The following is an 8864-nucleotide window of genomic DNA, read 5'->3' on the forward strand; positions in this document are numbered from 1 at the left end:
TTTTATTCTGATTTGGCTATTTTTGTTTGAAAAGAACTTTAAAATGCAGGTTAAAAACAGTCTCAGGGTCTGTTCTGTTCACTTTTTTTCTTTTGATATTTAAACTTTATTTTTTCAGTGTTCCAAGATTCATTGTTTATGCACCACACCCAGTGCTCCATGCAATACGTTTCCTCCTTAATACCCACCACTAGGCTCACCAAACATCCCATCACTTTTAGAGATTCACCTGCTCTCACTAAGTGGTAATGATCCTTTGAAATAATGAGATTTAAAATCCCAAACAGAAAAACATGTAGTCATACAATAGTGCCAAACATTAATAAAATTTTGTGGAGATATACATTAGAACAAAGAGAGACACGAGTCTAGAAAATGCACTTCAAGAAAACAAAATTGAACAGATCAAAAGATCTGGTTTTCAGCTTTTCAACATGTATAAAGTCCCATAGTAATTATACAATAAAACACCGTGTCGGTGGCATGTCCCTAAGATATTTGCATTTCAATTTGGGGATTTTGGAACCCGTCTTATCAAATAAAATTTTCCAAACAAAATTTGGTAGACTTGAGCAAAATTCTTGATGTGCAGTGGGAAAACAAGAACTTCAGGCATTCAGAAAGCAAATCATCTCTGTGGATTTAATTGCCATTGACAGAGAAAGGCCGTTGGGCTGGAAAGATAATCATTGTTCAGCCAAAAGGCACGATATAGTCTGAAATTAAGGAAAAAAATTCTATTAAGTTAAAACAGCTGGAAAATGAAATCTAATAAAGAAAATATTTAATTTAAATGATTTGCTTTATTTTTTATTTTATTTTATTTTTTTGGTCAGTGAACTTTCTCACTGCAAATGTGACATGTATGGCCAAATATCACATGTCTAGGCCAGGTATAAACGGATATTTATTGATAAATGTCAGTCTTGAGAGAAAAAAATCACAGACCCACTGCTTTTAAGTTTATTGCATTTTCATACCAGGCCAAGATTTTTGTTTTTTTTTTCTCCTTTTCCCCCCCCTTCTTTCCCCCTATGGTTTAAAAAGAAGAACCCTAGTCCATTTTATGTCCAGGCCCAGGGAAGACATTTTTTAAAAAAATGTATTTACTTGAGAGCGAGAAAGAGAGAGAGAACCTGGAGAGAGAGGGGGAAGCAGACTCCCCACTGAGCAGAGAGTATGGCTTGGGGCTTGATCTTAGGACCTTGGGATCATGACCTGAGCCTAAAGGCAGATGCTTAACTCACTGAGCCACCCAGGTGCCCTCATAAAGGGGAACTCCCCTTCCCTTCCTGAGTTGGACCTCAGCTCAGATGAAGGCATCTGTCCCTTCCAAACCAAAGCTGCCGCCGTGGCTTGGTTTTGTGTTTGTGGAGTGTGCTGTTTCTTCTGGTTTCCTTGCTGCCTTTTCTCACTTTGTTCCCTTTGTGAATGTCCTAGCCTAGCCTGCTCCCCACACAGAGCACCTTCTCTCAACCTTCACCCTCATGCTGGAGAGCCACGGCAGCCATGACTCCTTCAGGTGGGCCCTGCGATTGAAATACAGTCAAGCAGTGATGTAGACATGGCTTGAATTTCAGGAGCTTTCCCCCCATTCCCCAGAGCCCGAGCCTCTGTACCGAAGACAGGCAGCATCTGCTGTCTTCATATTCATGGGTCTGAATGAAGTCCCTGGGCTAATATTGGTTTGACTATTAAGTCTGTCGTTTTCACATCTTTTTTCTTCAGGAGACATTAAGTTCCCCTAATTGGGGAACCATTAATTCATCTACTTGTTCATTCATTTATTCATCTTGTTTTTATGAGGGTCCAGATACTTGCATCTGTCCCTGGAAATATAACGATTATTGAGAAGGAGCCAATGTTAAAGGAAGAGGGGTGCTTTCGACTGAGGCTGGGTTTTCTTTCACAGTGTCCCTGAGATCGGACCTGGCGTTTAGGCATCCTAGACTCAGATCTGTTCACTCGAATTCTGTTATTTCTCATTAACACTCCCCTCCACTCCTGAAGGGTGCTCTAGCCTGTGTGTCCTCTCTCATTACTGTCATTCCTGTTGTAGGAATTCACGTCCAGAATTTGGGCTCAGTATTTGGAGATGAGGTAAGAAATTATGGAAGCCTGTATCTCAGGGCTTGCATGTTCTCTGTGCAGTGGGAGGCAGACACAGTGCCCCAAGACAGGGTAAAAATTAGGGAGAGCAGTCAGTCAGTTGTTCCTGTCATCACTCTAGCTCTGCATCTCCTTTTTCATTAGAGTCGGCAGCCCCTCCAAAATCCCCCAAGTACCCAGAGGTTACCAGAGCTTTTTTTTTTTTTTTTGGATTTAATTTATTTGACAGTGAGAGAGAGAGAGAGATCACAAGCAGGGGGAGAGGCAGCTAGAAGGAGAGGGAGAAGCAGGCTTCCTGCTGAGCAGGGAACCCAATGTGGGGCTGGATCCCAGGACTCTGGAATCAATACCCGAGCCGAAGGCAGATGCCTAACTGACTGAGTCACCTGGGTGCCCCACCAGAGCATCTTTTATAGGTTCAAGGACACATTCACTCCACAGTGTCAGAGTTTCCATAATGCCCGTGGGCACTGTGGGTTTCCACCAGTGGCCCCAGCAGGTGGCTGCTGCTGCATAACTAGGTACAGAAGCCATGCCTTGGACCCTTCGTGGCTCCTCTGGGCTGTGATCCTGCTCACTGCTCCTTCCGACCTGGTAGTTCCAGCTGACACCCCTCTGAGCACTCTCCGTTAGCGTCCTCCAAAGCTGTGTTGCTAAGGGCTTCATGGGCTGTAATGTGAGAAGAAACAGCTTTTTCCATTTTTTATTTTCTCTCTTGTATACAGACAAGCCCTCAAGGGCTGGCTTAAGCATACATCTGAATGAGCCGCCTTGCTGTTCTAAAAAATCTTTAGTATGTTTTATGGACTAAGGCTCTGTTACTCAGTTAACATCACCGAGCTGGAAATGAATTCCATCCTGGAGGCTCTGCAGATCTCATCATCTCCCACCTCACTCCATTAAATGGTCTCGAACCCCACTATGGATACAACCTGAGTCACTGTGTCAGCAGACCTCAGAGAACCCTCTCTCCATAGCTCCCCAGCCTGTCTACACAGCCCAGAAGACAACAGCAGTAAACTAGGCTTAGCTTAAAACCCATGCCAAGAAAATTTTAGAACAGCAAAGTTTTAGAACAGCTGCCTAGAGGCTGGAAAATGTAGGAGACCGAGGAAGGTTACAAACTGAAAGTTTGTTACAAAATTCTACTCATTTCTTCACGGAGACTAGAGACCTTCGATTGAAATGGCAGCATCCAGCATCTGTCTGTAATTTTTCCAGCAGTGTTGGGCATCCCAGAAAGAAAAGAGAGGTTTAAATTGAATCAGGGTTGAGGATGAGCAGGGCTGGTAAGGTGTAGTGATCCAGAGCGTGATGGGACTGAGAAAGTTTGTAAAATCATTGTTGGAATGATGGATTGGGAAGCTCAGCTGGGTGGAGCCCAGGAAGAAGGGGAATCTGGGGAGTTGGTAGAGTCATTTGTTCAACAAGCCATTATTGATCACTGATGATGTGCCAGGCAGGTACAGGAAAACTGTAGAAATTTAACTGTGTAAATTTATTTCTGGGAAAACTGCTCTTGAGAAGTTTACGGGCTAGTTGGAAAGGTAGATCAGTATAGAGTAGACTGTGCTCCGTGCTACGATGATCCACAAGGCATTAGGAGTACAGCAGAGGAGCACTGAACTTTATTTTGGAAGCTTGATTTGAGGAAGTTCTACCTCCATGGAGACCAGGTAGGCAAGAAGGAGTTAACCAGAGACAGGGAAATGTGCTCCCAGGCAGATGGACCAGCTGGGTAAAGGCTGGACAGTAAGAGGGAAAGAGGATGGCAAGGTCAGACTGGGATGGCTGGGACATAAAGATCACAAAAGAGTCTTGACAGGTGAGGTTGACGGGTAGCAGGGAGTTGCATCAGGAAGAGTCATGTGGCCTCACAGGATGCTTGCAGGATTATCTACACAGCCTGGTCCTTTCCCTTTCACCCTGACCCCCACTAAACTGCTTCACCATCAAGGGGAGAGTCCAAAATCCAACGCTGTGTGATGCTGACTGGGTTTCCCCTGTCATAGCTGGTCTGACCACCAGGATCATAGTCCAGCATATTCACAGAGGAACATTGAAAGCTGGTTGATGGAGGGAGACAGAAAGAAAGAGAGAGTGAGAGAGATGCTGAGAGAGAGGAGGAGGGGAGAGATTTATTGAGTAGCAAACTTCCAGGTTTTCCAAGAGGTTGTAATAAATAACAAAGCTGTGTCTATGTAATTAATTCCCCCCCCTTTTGAACCCAATCTAGCACAAGTGGGCAACTGTTTCTTGCAACCAAAGGAGCTCTGGACTAGGGTCACCAGGGGCAGACTATAAAATGATAGGAATGAGCCCCAGGTAGAACTCCGGAACAGAAATAGGGGTAGACTTGTTTTATGTTTGAAATAGTCACAGATTTTTCTAATCAAGTCTGTGGTTTCCTTGGCTGTACAAGAGACTTCAAAGCTTACTGAGTTCAGGGGTCAGCAAACTATGGCCAGTGGGCCACATCTAGGCCACCACTTATTTTTGTAAACAAAGTTTTATTGGAACAGCGACATCCATTCATTTACATGTTGTTTACAGCTGCTTTGACCCTACAACAGTGGAGTCCCATAGTTGTAACAGAGACACAATGGTCAGCAAGACCCAATATCTTTCCTGTATGTCCCTTTAGAGAAGTTTTCTGACCCTTGATCTAGTTGATTCCTCTGTTTTCCATGACCATGCCCACATGCTTTTTCTAGATGTACTTCTTAAGTTTTTTTTTTTTTTTGTAATTCTTTGCATTCTTCTCTCCTCTCCTGTTCTTTCTTTCTATTATCCAAATTGTCCAGTCCCTTGAGCTTGTCAGGGTGTGGGTGGAAGAGCCACACTTTGTCTCCATTGACTGAAGTGTTCCTTCTGACAGAAAGGATTTTCTGTGCACCACACCTTTGGTTGAACCATTCCTCTGACATGCCTCAACCAGTTCAAAGTTTTTAACAACAGTTCATAACGTGGCCTTGACCTCACCCTTACAAGATAAAGCTGGGTATTATTTGGCCCTTATTGCTTAGAGGACTTCTCAGTTTTATCTTTCCCCAGTTGGACTCGAGTGGTTTTCTTCTTTCAGACTACAGGTCCCTCAATTTCCAGACTTCTGTTTTGTTCATACTCGTACACCTGCCAACACTTTTCTGAACTCATCCTTTCCTTGTGCTACCTTGTCAACCTCAGCCAACAACAGCAACATGTCTACTAATGCTCTGTTTTCCGATCATCTCTCTAGAGCTGTGAGTTCATGAAGTACGTGATCTACCCACATAATCTGAGTGACAGGTTTGCCCATTTTTCACCACTTCGTGCTGCATACCACCGTCCCAGCCTCCAATGACCAGTTCCCAATGTACTAAATACTTGCTAGCCAGTGGACCATATTGTAAGTATTTGGTATGGTGGCACCTCGCTTCTAGGTACTGTGGAAGCCTATTCACGAAAAGCCACTGGAAATACTCTTACAGTCAAATAAAACTCACTTCATTGCAAGTAGGGCATTGAGGGTGGGTGTTTTGTTCTATGAGTCAGGAGAGACTTGCTGTAGGACTTGGGTTTGTGCACAGTGATGGCAGAGAGGGTTTAAGGAAGTGAGGCCTCATTTTAGATTGGGAGCTTTCAGGAACTGGGGGCAGTTCAGTGATGGAGAATCTCACTAATTTTTATCTAGGAGATGAAAGGCACGAAGTGGGGCTAAGATTGTCACTGGTAAGGAAGCAACGATTATTCGTGTGGTGACAGTCCTGAGGACTATCCATTAGGACATCCAAGATATCCAGGAAGGACCCCAAAAAAGCTGGTGACGCAAAAGCTACTGCCCAGGGTGGAGGAAACTTTCCTTTTGATCTCTTGAGCAAATCTTCTTTGGGTGGTTTGACCTTCAGTGCATGGCATAAAGTCTATCCTTTAATGTGCATTAAAAAAAAAAACAAACCCTTGAGTGGCAAGAGGAAGCCTTTGGGACAAAGAACCTCTACCTCTTTATGTTGCTTAATGTTACTGTCCTAGAGGTGCCCAGAGACCTTGGCAGTGAGTGCATTTCTATAAATCTTAAAAATCAATCAACTGATCAATATGTAGGGAGGGTTGGTAGATGTGCCCACTTAAAGCACTAAACTCCTGGTTCAGCTTGGCCTTTCTCATTATTGAGGAGACATTGATAAACTGGGGATGTGCAAAGGATCATAAAGATGACCCTCGTTTCACTCTCTCCTTCCTACTCATTTCAAAATCATGCATTTTGAAGTCATCTGGGATCAAGGGAATTGAATATGCACATTTTGAAGGAAAGAAGCCACTGAAGCATCTATAAATACTGAGGAAAGAGAACGGAAGGAAAAGGGACAAGTTATTGACTGTCATTAAAAGTACAGCAAAGAATAATGGGCCTCACCAGGATGAGGATAACTTTTCAGTTATGACGGATCCGACTGCTTACGCTGAGGGGTGGGGAGAGGTCTGTAGACAGAGACCCCTTTCTGGGTACTCAGAGGCAAGCAGATGAAATCGGAAGGGTTTAGTACAGCGAACAGTATTGCCTCCACCAGGGGCTTTCCGTGGCCCTAGTGGTTTGTTTTTTCATCCCTGAAATCTAGAATCCAGTTTTTCTTTGTAGATTTTGTGTTGACTCGCTTTGATTCCTTCATTTCTTCCTCCCCTGCCCTCCTGTGCCTGTGGTTGTGTCTTTTAAAAATTTTATCTTGTGAGTCCAGTTTACTTTCCTCTTCTTGTTGATCCTTATGGTCCACAGCACGCGTACCATGTTCCTCATTCAGATGCCTTTCCTTGCGACTCTCTCTTGTTAGGGTGGATGCTAGGTGATTGGAACACAGGAACTGCCCCTTGAGAGACATTTTTCTTTTACTCTCTTTCTTAGCCCATGTTGCTTATTGCCATTCTTTGCAAAGCTCATGTTTGACTAAGAAGCTCATGACCAAGAATAGCTGGTCCAGCCATACTGTCTTTGTGCAAGAAGGATTTGAAAAAAAAAAATGTGGCTTCATTTATCCTGGCGCCATGAGGTAAAAAGGTGGCTTTTTACAAATACAATACAAATACACCAGCATTTATATACAAAAAACAAAACCAGCAAAAACCAGACTATCCCTCACTGCAGCCTCCTTATTCTACTGCTACTGCCAAAAATAAAAAAAAAATCTGGACGGCTGTTTGGGAATTGTTTATGGGGCATATTTGTAAACCATCCCGGGAAAGTAGTCTCATTGCTTATTAATTGCATCTTTCTATTTGACCTAAAATTATGTTACCCAGCATTGACACCCATCTGATTTAGTTCAATCTGCCTCATAAGGCTTTATTTACAGGTTGACATCAGGATGATCATCAACGTGTTTGAGAACACATTTCATTCAGAACAGATGTGGATAATGACCAACAGTGGTATACATTGTATGAATATCAACTCTGCTCTGCGATATTCCACATTTTTTGAAATAAAAATACCCTATTTATAGTGAACTTCGACATTTGTTTGACTTTCCAATGTCCAATTCTAAGTGCTCAAGTGGGGAAATCCCTATAGTGTGTGGTCTTCTTGAGACAATGGGTGGTACCTTGGCTTCTCACTCCTGATGGCAAAAGGCTGGAAGCTTTCCTCTCCCCTCCTGGGGCTTCCCAGGTCTGTGGCAGGGTCCTGACCCATTAGATACTCTCTCGAGCAAGTCCAAACAAGGCATGGAGATCAAGTGTCAGTTTCTTTCTTTCTTTCTTTCTTTTTTTTTTTTAAGATTTTATTTATTAATTTTTCAGAAAGAAAGAGTACGCACACAGAAGCAGGAGGAGCGGCAGGCAGAGGGAGAAGCGAGCTCCTAGCTGAGCAGGGACCCCCATGTGGGGCTCCATCCCAGGACCCCGGGACCATGACCGGAGCTGAAGGCAGATGCTTAACCAACTGAGCCACCTGGGCGCCTATGTCAATTCCTTTTAATCCTTGTGCTTATACTGTTCTCCTGGGTTCATTTGACTCATATACATTATCTCACAGCCCTGTAAGCATTTGGGTTTATGACCTCTATTACAACTTTAATTCTCATTAAAAGCCACATATAGATGAGAACCAAATGAGTATTTTATTTAACCACCAATGTTGAAGGGAAGTCTGTTTATGCCTGTTGTCTTCAGCAGCATTCCCTCCAAAGTGCCCTCCAAATGTCATAGCCAAAGCTGACATTTATCATCAGCAGGCTTCCAAATAACAGACAAGGGAGCATCCTTTCCATCTCTCTCTGCTCAGATCTGGAGAGGAAGGCTGGGCCTTTTTGGTATGATTTATCAGAGTTTGGCTGAAAACTCTGATAGTGGTATCTGTCACTATTTAGGACATTCATCTTCTCTCAAGCTGGCCTTGTGCCTCCTCTTTCAGACGAAAGGTCTGGGGTGGGATCTGGGGTGAGCACCTGTAGCTGGACAGAGCCTAGGCTCAGCCCCAGGGTTTCCACCAGCGATGTGGATGACTGCACTTTGTCCCATCATAATTAGACTGGGAGAGTGAATAGGCCAGGCGGCAGGTGTTGGGAGGCAAAGTTGTGCTGGGAAGAAACACAAAGGAAGTGCCTCAGAAGGTGCTCGTGCATTCCAAGGGCATCTGGGTTAGCGAGAACCTGCATTTTGGTGGTGGGTGTAGGGTATGTCAGTATGGCCTTGACCTGGCAAATACAGACCTGGTCTCTTATCTTCATTGTCCTACTGACTAGCTGTGGGACTTAGGGCTGGAGACAGCCTCTCTCTGCTTT

The sequence above is a fragment of the Mustela erminea genome, chromosome 11 (genome assembly GCF_009829155.1).
Source record: "Mustela erminea isolate mMusErm1 chromosome 11, mMusErm1.Pri, whole genome shotgun sequence".
Lineage (NCBI taxonomy): Eukaryota > Metazoa > Chordata > Mammalia > Carnivora > Mustelidae > Mustela > Mustela erminea.